Below are 9,722 nucleotides of genomic sequence, written 5' to 3' on the forward strand. Positions count from 1 at the left end.
ATTTCAACTGATGGTAGTGGTCTAAAATAGATAGGGAGACCAATTGTACAGAATAGAAGAAACAGAGACAAACCCATAAAAGTACAGTTATCTCAAGCTTGACAAAGGTGCCAAAAACTTACAATGAAGAAAAGATAGCCTCTTCAACAAATGGTGCTGGCAAAACTGGAAATCCATATGCAGCAAAATGAAATTAAACCCCTATCCCTCACCCTGCACAAAACGCAACTCAAAATGGATCAAGGATCTAGAAATTAGAGCTGAGACCCTTCACCAAATAGAAGAAGAAGTAGACCTGAATCGTGATCATGTTGGCTTAGGACCACACTTCCTTAACAAGACCACTAGAGCACTAGAAATAAAGCAAGAATCAATCAATGGGATGAATTTAAACTAAAATTCTTTTCCTCAGCAAAGGATACAATCATTAATGTGAAAAAAGAGCCAACAGAGTGAGAGAAAATCTTTTCCTCACACAGTTCAGACAGAGCACTAATCTTCAAAAATTTTAAAGAACTTAAAAAACTTTACACCAATAATACAAAGAACCCAATCAATAAATGGGCAAAGGAACTGGGAAGACATTTCACAGAAGAAGATACACAGGTGATCAACAAAAATATGAAAAAGTGCTCATCTTCTCTAGTAATTAGAGAAATGCAAATCAAAACTACCCTAAGATTTCATCTCACTCCAATTTCAATGGCTATTCTGAAGTACACAAGCAATAATAAGTGTGGGCATGGATGTGTGGGAAAAGGCACACTCATACATTGCTGGTGGAGTAGCAAATAGGTGCATCCCCTTTGGAAAGCAGTATGGTGATTCCTCAGAAAACTTGGAATGGAACCACCATTTGACCCAGCTATCTCACTCCCTGGCCTATACCCAAAGGACTTAAAATCAGCATACTCCAGTAATCCAGTCACATCAGTTTTTATAGCTGTTCAATTCACAATGACCAGATTATGAAACCAACCTTGATGCCCTTCAATTGATAAATGAATAAAGAAAATGTGGTACATATACACAATTGAATACTACTCAGCCATAAAGAATACAATTATGTCCTTTGCTGGTTAATAATGGAGTCAGAGAGTATAATACTAAGTGAAATAAGCAAATCCCAAAGACACCAAAGGCAGAATGTTTTCTCTGATAAGTGGATGATGATACATAATAGGGGGGGCAGGGGGATAAGAGAAGAAGGAGGAACTGGGATTGTGTAGAGGCAAATGGGGCGGGAGGGACTGGGAGAAGGAAAGATAGTGGATGGAGACAGCCATTATTACCCTATGTACATATGATTACACGAATGGTGTGAATCTATAGTGTGTACAACCATAGAAATGAAAAGTCGTACTCCATTTGTGTACAAAGAATCAAAACACAGCCTGTAAAGTAAAAAATTTAAAAATGATGGGGGAGGGAGGGATAAACTTGTAGCTTAAAAATAAATGAAATAAGTATGTAAAAATTTAAAAAGTATGCCAACTGAAAGCATGAAATACAGTACAAACAGGGAGAAGGTGAAATGCTCTGATGAAATTGGTCAATGTCAAGCCTGGATTAAAGGTATAAGAAACACATTCAAAGAAAACAGTTGTGCATTCATTCATTCACACTGGGAAAGCTCCCCATATCTAAGAATACACCCAGCACAGTAAATACAATAGGAAAATGTCAAGCAATGGAGTGTCCATGAAAAGGAGCAGTGAAATATCCTTCAGTCCTATCATCAGACCATTGCTGAAGTAAATTCCTGAGCTAACAGTGATCACTGAGAAAACGTATTTCTAAACGTGGATGTCCAACTAATCAGGGCCCCATGGAGGAATGGCAAAGGCCCTGTGTGCCTCGTGAAGAACTTTTAGGTTTGCACACCATGAGACCCTTGGCAGTGTCACGTTTGACATGTCTTCCACACTATCCTCTGGAGGGGAGCAATATTAATTATCCAAATTCCAAGAAGTAGCATCAAGGGAGTGAAATTTTGTTGGAATGTATTACCAGGTCAAGTGAATCCATGGTACAAATTTGAAAACTTAAAGTATAGGAGAAAAGGAAGAGGATTAAATTGCTCTGTCTACTGAAATTGGTTACCATTGCCAAGTCTTCATTGAACATACAAGAAAAACATTCAAAGAAAAGAGTTGAGCATCCATATATATTGGGAAGGCTCTCCGTATGAAATCATGTGCTAAGTACAGTAAATGCGGAAGGCAAAAGTCAAGGAATGGGCGTTTTAGAGTGTTACCCAGATCTAAAAATCCTTTTCCAGAACTGCTCTTCAATGGAACCTACACATGGAGTAGGAGGAAAGCAAACGCTGATGTTTGGACGAGTGAGCATGAATCAGACGGACATAGTGCAAAGGAGGTCAAAAGAGTGCTTCCCAAATAAGGAGCCTAAGCTTCTGGATAGAGAGCTTGCAACGCTGCAGCCAGGGCAGTCTCCAATGCAGGCATGGCAGGTATGTAATAGTGAACATCAGGGCGGTCCTTTCAGGTGCACTCGTTGGAAGAAGGAGCACTAGAGGCTCCCCGAGGAGGAGCCGCCTTGCAGGCTACACCTCGCAGACCCCAATGCACTTGCATCCAGTCATGCAGGCGCTCCGCGCTTCCCGCCACCGCCCTCGCGCATGCGCACGCGTTTTTCCAGAGGTGATGTGGCGCTCGCGGGCCGCGGTCCAAAGGTCCAGTGTCGTTGTGGCTTCAGCAGGCGACGCATAGCGTGAACTTGGTCGTCGGTTCCCCAACTGCTGGCGTGGCTCCCTTGGCGGCGTCCAGAGTGGTTCCCAGCCCAGAGGTACTGGACCCGCGTGCCTCTCCCTCCCCAGTCGTCGTGCGCGGGTCTTACTTCTCGGCAGCGGGCCTCCCCGTCGTGTGTCCGCGCGGGCGCTGTCGTCCTGCCGACGGTTCTCACATGGAAGCGGGCGGCGCCCAGACCAGGCCCCGCGCGGCCCCGCGCCTCCTGTGCTGGACACAAGCAGATGGTCGCCAAGGCAGTGCAAGCGCGGAGCCTCTGGGTCGGCATCCCTGGTAGCCAGTGGTTGAGGCACTGAGCGGAGCCTCCATGGTGAGCGAGCAGCAGCGTCCGATCTTCAGGGAGGTCGCCGGTGTGGAGGTCCATGGAGTTGGGAAGGCCTCTCCTCATCCCGGGAGACAGTGCGTGCTGGAGATGTCGGCGGCCTCCCTGTCCTTGGGCCTAAGGACACTCCTGTCAGGTGGCACAGGCGACTTTGCAAAAGGGAGGACCGAGCCGCTCTGGCCCTTCTGCTGTGGTCGCGTCCCGGTGGACGTGCAGTCGCAGGTTGGCTATGGAGGAAGAGTCGGGAAAATGGACTCAATGACCAGATTAGAACCGTCTGTGCTACAGTCGTTCTGCAATAAAGAGATTGAGATTTGGTTATTAAATTGTGTGGCGTTCACGGATCACACACGGGAAATGGATCGCATGCTCTGGTGTGTGTTGGCGGGTTAGTGGGAGGCCCTTGTCGGTGTTTCTGGGTGCAGGAAGTTTTCCTTTCATTTTGAAGGCGTGATGATCAAAGGGAGGTTATTTGTAAGAGAAAATGAGATACTGTGCTTGACCTTGTAGGGATGGTAGGAATTCAGAGGACCTGCGTGGCTGTCCCTGTTCCTTTTTGAGGTTGTGGTGCCCCTCATGTGTTGACATGCCTTCAGAGTTTGGGGTTTGTTAAGTTTTCAAGTGACTGATGAGAATCTGCCATGTATTCAGAATTGCGGGTGGTGGTGAGTGGTTGTAATTTGAGACTAAGGGAAAGTCTTGACTGATTTTGTGAGACTTTGAAGGGTGGGGTGTATTTGGAGGGTGGGAAGATAAACTCAGAGAGTTGAGGTTAGGTGTTTGTGATCTGGATTTTGTAATTTTTCACCTGTGGTTTTTGTTTGGTAGTTTTGCACCCGCAGACTGGTGTGTGTGCATGAAGGATGTTAATTTTTGAAGTAAATGTGTGTTTGTGCACATGAGCAGGGTTAAGGATCATGTTTGGGTATATTTCTCTGGGTTTCCAAAGTGATTGACATATTTGGGACATATAGGAGTATTTTTATGTTCAGGACATGGTGTTTGGTTATATGGGTTTGTTTTTATTTTTGGTATTCCTCTTCATGTATATATAGTTGAGTGTCTGAGGCCAGGTCTGTGTGTACTTTTTTGTAGGAGTAGGATAAAGATATGTGATTGTGGTGTGCAGTTGGTAGGATTCTGCATTTTTGATGGGGAGTTATTTATTGTGTTGGCAGTTTGTGATCTTGTGTATGATGGTAGTATAAGGTGTTAACTATTTTGGAATATTTGTATATTTGTGTGTGCCAGTTAATCATGTAGGGATGTGATGCTTTGTGGAGAGGTACGTGTATATGGAGATTGAATTAACTAGCACAGCCCAGAGGTACTCATTTGTTTGTGTCAGTGTTTGTTACATGAATGAGCAATAGTAGTGAGAAGGAAGAATGTTCGAGTGTATGTGTACTTAAGGGACATGGCAGTTTTGATGTGTATTTTCTGTGGTTATGTGTGTATTGAGTAGAAACTTATTTGTATTTAACTGGGAATTAGGGATGTATGTATGGGATGGAGAGGTGAGGCATTTACACAGGGGAGTGTGGGAATTGTGTTTATAAGTGTTAGAGATGCACGACAGAGTAATTTCTTAGTATTTGGATGGAGAAGATGTGCATTCTTGCAGCCAGTGATAATATGGGATTTGTAAGTGGTTTTACGTGTATTTTATGTAATGTGCTGCAGATGTTCCTGAGTGTTGAGCATGCACATTGGTTTGTGGATTTATCGCTAAGTGGTTGCATTCTATAAATTTTTTCATTGGGAATGAGGATGATAGGAGTGTTCAAAGTGTATTTGTTTGATGAATGTTGCGATGTTTATAGGCATCTCTAGACATTTTGTGTGGAATGGTTGGCAGGTTGCTCTCTGGGAATGTAGAATACAGTGTTTTAAGGAATCTGTGTGAGAGTTCTTGAGAATATTCATGTGTCTGTGTCCCAGTTCTTGTGTGGAAACTGTGTATATATTGGTCAGTGTATGAAGATTAGTGCATGTTTGAGTTTTTGTGTGTGCTGGTATTGAACTGTGCCTCCTGCATGCCAGGTGAATGTTTTTGTGTTTTCTGTTTATGCACATGAGTGTTTTGGTGTATGTTCATGGGATTGTGGATGTGCATATTTAGAGTCTATGCATATACAAGATGCTCAGGATTTGTCTTTGTGCATATGGTGGAATGTAATCCTTGAAGATTTGTGTGGTGTTGCCTGAGTGGTCCTGGTATGTGTGTTCATTCTCATGTGTTTGAGAAGTAGAGGTTTCTGGTGACTGAGAGTGTCCTTGAATTCACAGGGTGTGTGTTCTGACAGATGTGTGAGGTTTATTGTATGCTTGGATCTAGGCTGTGTACATTGTGCATTGAGGTGTTGCGGAGAAATGTATTTGAGAAGTGTGGGACTTCATGTGTGTCTATTTGGGTAGTGCATGAGAGAAGTGTTTGTATACTTGCTGGTTTCCTAGAATGTGTGCTTGTAGGGTATTCATGGTGTGTATGGACACAGTGTGTTTCTTGCATAGATATGTTTCCAGCTGATATTGTATTTTTTTGTTGTTTTGTAGGAATGACACATGTGAACATTAAGGATGAATAGGGTATTCTGTGTAAAATTTGATATAGTAAGAATTGTCATATGTGTTCAGGGTGCAGATAGGAGTTGCACTTGTGTTCAGAAGTAACAGGCATTATATCTGTTCAGGGTATAGATAACAGTTGTACATATGTTCAGGTGTATTTATTGCTGGAGATAGTGCTGTGATTTTCTTTGTGTATTTGGAGTTGAAGTTGAAGTTCATATTCCAGGGACAGCCAAATTGCTTGCCCACATACTTTGTATGCTGTTGTGGGCCGGAACTAGTTGTGGTAAGTGATGGGGCTCATCTGTTTTTGTGTTTGTATTTAGTGGTATCTGGTTGTTAAGTTGAAATTAGTCTTGGTTGACTAGATACACCTTGGAAACTAAAAGTAGACACTTTGTTTACATTCTGCTGGATGATATCGTAGTGAGCATTTACTAGCATACCTCATGGGTGTGTGTGTGTTTTCAGGATGTATGATGAGTCATGTGTGTGAAGTGAACATGTTCAGGCAACAATGAGTTCATATGTTGGTGACTCTGTGTGTATTGTGGTTTGGGCATCATGAATCCTTGTGTGTTTGCATTGACTATGGTCATTCTGACCCACTGCTCCTAACTGGGTTGGTTCAGTCTTGAGGGGTCAAAACCCTCATGAATGTTGATTTGTGACTTTTCCTCATGTGGATAGATAGATTCAGTGGTCATTCCATAGGCATATGGATTCCTCTTCAGCACTTGTGTGGGACTTGGTGAACGAAACAGAAATTTTTATTAGGTTTCTTGTTTGTGATGTGCAGCAGGCACAATATCGTGGGGTTTCCTGGGCAGGATGTGAGGTGGGAGAATACCTGTCCTATGCCAATGCCCTGAGAATCAGCTGGGCAGCCAAGAATGCAGTTGGTTCCTCTGAGGCTAATCTAGTATATGAAGGCACCAGCCTCCACATTGTGAGGCTACTGAAATCCTACAGAACCTCTACCACAGTACACGATGTGCCCTGGGTGGTGTTTGCTGCTAGATATTAGGCACCCATTCCCTGTGGAATCCTGAAGCTTCAGGGCTGGTCAGTACATCCAAGGGTCCCCAAGTTCTGTTCATATTTTGCTTTCTCTTTGAGAGTCTTGTTCCACTGGGTCATGTTTTGAAATGGTTCTCCATCCTTTCTTGAAGTACCAGGATTCTATTTCAATGGGAAGCACACTATGCTTTTCTAATAGGGTATTTCAGCCTTCTCATTTCCTCCATTTCCATTGAACAGGTGACCTTTCAGTGGACTGTGTGATCAGGGTGGCCTCCAGGAGACCGTACAATGCCTCCTCCTTCCCTGGATCCCACCTGTAGTTTTCTGTGCCTGACTCCTTGGTGACTTTTCCCTTGGGATATGACCGAGAGAAAAATTCTGAGAAGGTTTTTTCTTTGCATCAAGTGGTGGATGGAGTAAGTAAGGGGATCTGAGTCTGATCTTGGGATTGTGTCTTTCCATATGGGATAGGCTCATGAGTCAAATGCTTGATCTCCAGTGGATGATGCTGGTGAACGTTTTAGGAGGTGGGATGTAGTGGAAGGAAATCATATCAATGGGGAATGGGATATTAGGACATTTTTCTTTCCTGCCCCCTCTGTCTCCTTCTTATTCTCTTGTTTACAGTCTACCTTGAGGTGAGCAGTTTTCCTCCAGCAAGATGTACTGCCTAGCCACAGGTCTAAGAACAAGAGGACCAAGCAATCATGGACTGTGACATTTAAACAATGATCCCAAATTAATCCTTCCTCCATTCAAAGTATTGACCTCAGACATTTTTGTACTGTTGACAGAGAGTTGACTATCGCAGAAAATTGGTTCCAAGAGTGTGCACATTGCTTTGACTGTACCTGATGATGTGGTTCAGAAGATTTTGTGTTGGTTTTGCAGGAGTGGTTTGGAAGAGCTTGGAGCAGCAGGCTAGAGAAAACCATGAATGGTAAAAGAGAGCTTTGTGGGTGATGCTGATGTGAAGTAGGACCCCAGAATGTGGGGAGTAATGTAGACAGTAGAGGCTGTTTTCATAAGGTTTTGAGATTAATACAAGTACCTTATTAGGAACTGGATTAGAGACCACTCATGTGACTTCTAGTATGTATTGCTCTACATTATGTGTACATTCTCCATATGTATAGAATTGGTGGAATGCTAATTTAAAGTGTAAAGATCATTATGCTTTGATGTGAGTTTCCCTAAAATCTAATATATAAGAGAGTGCAAAAACCTTTAGAGGTGAAATTATTGGGTTTTGAAAGGTTTCACCTAATGAGTGCATTAGTCCATTGATACCCATTTACTGGGTTGTAAATGCAGGCAGGTATGTGTGCCTGGAAGAAGTCAGTCAGTGGGGCATCCCTTGGGGGTTCATAGGTTGTACAGTGAGCAGAGTATCCTCACTTCTCCCCTCTGCGCACTTTGTGATTAGTATGTCCTGATGTGCTTTCCTGCTCCATAACATTGCACCATGATATTCTGACTCACCTCAGTACCAGAGCTAAGGAGTTTGCAGTCATTGGACTGAGATCTCTGAGAACATGAACCAAATACACTTTTCCTCCTCTACTGAGTTTGTCAGATCTATGTCAAGGTGAGGAAAAGGGTCCTGAAAACACAGACTAATCTGATCAAGGAAATTTCAAGACAGCATATCATTTAGGACGTGGCCTGTTTATTTCTAGCTGGTTTGATCCAGATTTATAGTAGGAGTCAGGAGCACAAAACATCATGGGAAGATTTGAAATACTTGGAACTTTCCCAGATTAAAGGACTTCGTTGGGGTCAAGACAGGTGTGATTAGTAAAGAGATGAATGCCATCAAATGAAGCTAAATACTTTGCACTAATACACTAGATATATACGTGTGGGCAAGACTTGTTTGAGATGAGAATGTCAGGGTACCAGGGCAGCCTAGGAATCCTAACTTCAGGATCCATTCCTTGTTAACTAATAGCACACAGGCATTCAGAGGCCGTGGTCTAGGCTGGCCTGGCTACTGCTCTCATTGAAAGAGGACCATGGAATTGTCCATGTGATACTGGACTCAGGCATGCATACTCTAAGAGTTTGGGGCCGTGGAGGGTCGTACTTATATTTGCAGGAAAGCCTGGTTGTCATGAATATATGTGTCACAGTCAGAGTCCCATCCAGCAGGCCCAGAATGGGCAATTTTTGAAACCGTGAGAGTGAAGCCAGTGTTGTATTAGAGACCCCAGGAATGTAGTAATGCCAGGAACATGAAACACGTGCCACGGGAAGTCACAGGCAGTGAGCACAGCCAGGTCCACAGAGTGGTCCTGCAGTAGAGGAGGCTGGAGGGGTGAGGATGCCCAAGTTGCCTGGAATCCATATTGCTGTATCATGTGCCCCAGTTCCACACATGGAGCACAAGACTTAATATTTGCCCTCCTGTGTTTGTTCAGATTCCTACTTGCAAGTTTTCTGTTCTTCCCTTTGGGTTGTTTGTGTTTCACCTTTGCAGTTGTATCTTGGAAGTTTGTTTAAGTTCCTTGTCATTTTATATTGGATTATAGCCAAAGTAAGTATGAAAGTTTTGATTCTGCTGTTTGGTTTTACTGAATGTGCCAGTAACTGAAGAATCAGAGTGTTGGGAGAAGAAAAGGCTTTATGTTGTAACATGCCGACATGTCAGAAGAATGAATGTCTAACTCCTGATTTCATCTTGCTTGCACTGCCCAGTGAAAATTTATATAGCATGTTATGTGGAATTGTTCCCTCTGTCTTGGGCGAGTGGGCATCAGGGTAGTTCACTAGTATGGACAAATGTACTTTTCTGGTTGTGAGGGTCTTATGTGGGTTCGGTGGTCACTGATTCATCTGGGACCTGTGAATCTAAGATAATATGATTTTTTAGAAGCTTGCATTTTGAAAGTTTGGACTTCTGGTTTTCATCCCAGTCATTCTCTGCTCTAGAACTCTGTGGATTCCTTTTAATTTAGACATTTCCTGTGACCCAGGAAGGGGGAGTGCTCAGTGTAAAGGTTAGTGTTTTTAACTACCTCTCTAGCTAGTCATTAGGA

This window comes from Sciurus carolinensis, unplaced genomic scaffold (genome assembly GCF_902686445.1).
Source record: "Sciurus carolinensis unplaced genomic scaffold, mSciCar1.2, whole genome shotgun sequence".
Taxonomy (NCBI): domain Eukaryota; kingdom Metazoa; phylum Chordata; class Mammalia; order Rodentia; family Sciuridae; genus Sciurus; species Sciurus carolinensis.